Source organism: Grammomys surdaster, unplaced genomic scaffold, assembly GCF_004785775.1.
Source record: "Grammomys surdaster isolate TR1022 unplaced genomic scaffold, NIH_TR_1.0 64, whole genome shotgun sequence".
Classification (NCBI taxonomy): Eukaryota; Metazoa; Chordata; class Mammalia; order Rodentia; family Muridae; genus Grammomys; species Grammomys surdaster.
In genome coordinates, this window is record NW_021604566.1 from 2,919,098 (window position 1) to 2,923,071 (window position 3,974).

Genomic DNA, 3,974 nt, shown 5'->3' on the forward strand with positions numbered 1-3,974 from the left:
GGAGAGAGACAGAGAGACAGAGAGACAGAGAGACAGAGAGAGAAAGAGGCCAACTAAGCTCTACTCTTTATATAGACTCAATACACAGAGACACAGAGAGAGAGCAGCCAGCTAAATTACACCTTTTATAGAAACAGAGAGACAGAGGCAAAGACAGAGAGAGAGAGAGAGAGAGAGAGAGAGAGAGAGAGAGAGAGAGAGAGAGGCAGAAAGACAGAAAGATAGAGAGTCATCACTACTTGGACCGAAAATGAGCCCTTGGAGCCACCATGCTGCTAATGTCCCACTCACTGGCCAATCAGATTCTTTCTTTTCAAGAATTTGAATAAAGAGGACATACTGGCAAAGCCTAAGGTAATCTTTTCAGCCCAGACTTTCATTGGGTCTGGTAGGGGATAGAACAGGAGTCAGTAGAGGGTAGGGGCTCCATAGATCTGCCCTGGTATGCTACAGTGCAGGGGGAGGGAAGTCAAAATGAAAGAGGGTCCACTTTGCTCTGCAAAGTTCAGAAGAGCTGCCCCCTGCTCAGGGCTTCCCCATGAGCAATGCTCTTTGAAGCCCGCTGTGCTGGAGCAATACCGTCTTTTAACTGAGCTAGCTTGAGTAAATTTCTTTCCTTACCACCAAAGATCTGAGACTTCAGCATAAATAAACACAGATAAGAGAAGCATTTTCTCAAGCCTGTGCTGTTGCTTTATCATTGATGAGCAGTGTTCCCAAACGTATTCCCACCTGGCTGTGCCCTCAGGAACTTCAATTTTAACATGCAGAAAAACAAAGATGCGCGCGCGTGCGCGCACACACACACACACGCACACACACACACACCAGCATGTTCCTTGTCCCTCGTTTCCAGCTTCACTGAATGCCATAGTCCCTCTAACTGCTTAAAGCCAGACGCCTAGGACTATTCTTGACTTTTCTTCTTTGATTTCTTATTCAACCATCACAAGCCATCCCAACCAGCCCACCCCTTTGCCTCCCTTTACTCTGTTCTAGTGTAGGCCTCATAGGCTTCGTCTATCTCCTAGCACCTCTCACTGGCTCCCTCGACCTTGTCTTGGTCTTCTCTAACAACCAGATGGACCCTCTAACATTCCAGTCTTGTTGGTGTACACACACACCCACACCCACCCACACACACACACACACACACACACCGTTTACAACCCTGCAGTGGCTTCCCTTTGCCTTTTAAGGTAAAATCAAAACTTATATACATGGCTTACAGGGCCCTGCTGATTGTAGCCTCTCTAATCCTGTCTCTCAGCATCCTGCCTACAATCTGCCGAAGCGGGACCTCTTTCGGTTCCTCAAAAATGTCATGCTTCTATGCTCAAAGGAGTCGTGTGTGCTTTGTACCCCCTCTTCTGATGAACCCTTCCTCTTTCTCCATGGCACAGCTTAGATTCTGTCTTCCACGAAGCTTAAGTAGCCCAAATACACATTCCTGTAACCTTCTCTGTATATGACCACCCAGGCCACCACCAGACCTTCACTATAATTAATTATATTCACTAACACTCTTTCTTTGGGATAAAACTGCCGGCAGGCATGCATTGCTCGGTGATACCCCAATGCTGAAGTGTGTTGCCTGCTTAAGAAGCTCTGAAGAAATGAAGGAACCTCTGTCCTCATGGTCAGGACTATAGAGACACTGTAATAAGTCAGCTCCTCTAACAACTTCATACTGCTTACATCCTTACAAATATGGAGTGAAGACTGTCAGCCTCGGCAGCACGTACTCATACCTGCTGAGCCATCTTGCCAGCCCTGTGGGTGCTTTTCAACAGTCAATACGAGCTGGAAGTACTGCAATGGAGACAGCTCATAACCAACTTCCGAGGGCCCTGTGAAGGAAATCCCTGCCACCCAGCAAGGAGCCAGAGGGCCTGAAGTAAATAGGATGTGGGCAGCGCAGCCCATATAGAATTACCGCTTGGGGACTTTCCTAAGTCCAACAGCAGGCTATGTCTGCTGCACCCCATTAAAAAATGATAAGAGAAAGCCCTGCTTCCTTCTCCATTTAACATTCTTTCATTTCTTTCTCTTGTCCATATTCTAATCAACAACAAGAATACACCTGTCCATGAAGAACCTCCCCCCCTCCCGTTTAGAAAGAGAAAGATCGAGAAAGGAAGAAAAGAGGTAGGACTTCACCCAGGAATTTAAGTGACTTGGTGCTTCATGGGAAGTAACCACATATACCAGCTCTCTGGATGCCAGACAGATAGGAAGACCAGGGATGGTGATGGCATGATACCCCACGACCCCTGGAGCAAAGATGGAACAGATCTGGGAGTAGAAGGAAATGCCAAGTCTTGTGGTATAAGAAGAATAGAATAATCATGAGAAGGCAAAACACATTCCTGGACTGAAGAGAGTGCGTCTGACAGGCACAATCTTCTCTTAATAGTAAACAGAAGTGAGACCAGTATTTTGGATGGCTCTCTTCACACTTCACTTATCCCACATTTCTTCCCATGATTCTTAGCTCCATAAGATATGCATGTCCACGTCTTCCCTCCCAAACTGGAACTCTGTCTTCCAGCTCTACTAAATTTCCTGCTTCTGGTGAATAGGGATTTAAAGCATAGACAATGAAAGATCCTCTGGTGTGGGACCTCTGAGGTTCTGCTTGTGATGGTTAGAGCCAGGGTGTTGTGAACTGCAGAGATGCAGGAATGGTGGAGTCCCTGAAGGTCTCCCAATTATAGCTCTAGCAAACACAGAACTAGAAAATGCTAGAAAAAGCTCCATCTTCTATGGTTTCTCCCTGGTCCTACAACACAGGCCTTCTTCCTTTGCTGCTTGAGTCCACACTGACTCTCTGCTTTGACCATCTCTCTCCCATATGATACCTTTGTTATTTAGTCTCAGTGCAGATACCAGTCCCTTGGCAAGAAGAAGGCTTTCTGTGTGCAGTTTTAGCTGAAAAACACATATGCTTATCCAAAAGTTGCCTTACATAGTATATCTTGATCTGGGCATTTAGTTCAATGACACAACACTGGCTTTGCACAGATAATGTTGTAAATTGGATCTTCAACACCAAAGAAGTGAAATTTAAATATTCTATCTTTGCTCTGCTTAGGTTGAATATGTTGCCCAGAGAACACGGCTATGGTGCATGTTGTTCCCTCCCCTAATCCTGGCACCAGAGAAAGCAGGTGACTTTTGTTGAGCCTGCTTAAAGTGTGTCAAACTGAATTCATTGAAATTAAAGTTTCAACCCACAAACAAGTAGCCAAATATTGAAAATCAAGAGATTGGCTGTTAAAAGTTAACCACAATTATTATTTTTTTCCAGGCTCTCAAACAGTAGTTGTAGTGTCTGTGTCCTGTGCCCCCACCCCACCCATCCCTAACATTCCCTTCCTTTGACCAGGTTGAAAGTGATTCCCAGTGGTTAAAGGAAACCTCGGGCTTAAAAAAGACAGTCATCACTGAAAAGCATTTTAAACACATAGTAAAAGGAAAATCTCCAAAGGAGATAAAGGGTGTCAGGAGTGGGGTGTCTCTGTTCTATGAACAGCTCTGAGATGGGGCCTGTCTAGCTGGCCCACTCAGCAGGGAAACTGGTGGTGGCCTCTCTTAACCCTTCAAGGCTCCCACCTCAGCAAGACGCTGGGGCAGATCAGAGCCAGTCACACACTCCTTGCTGACTGGAAGAAAACAGCAAAGGAAGGGGGGAAAAAAGGGCGATTCCGGTGCGGCTTCCCCACCCCCAGCCTTTCTTCTCCCAAAGAGCCCTCTGTTCAGAGAAATTAAAGGACTGATAGCAGACCACAAATTCAGGACAGAAAAGCTCCACTCTGCAGCAGAGGTCGTTTTTGTGGGTACTCAGACAGTGGATACTTTTTTTGTTCATGAACTTTTGGAGACCATTTATATAGAAGGCTGTTTGTTCCTGGACAAACACCAGCAAAGAAGCCTTGAAGGGGAGGGGGGGGGAATTTTTGTTTTGCACTACA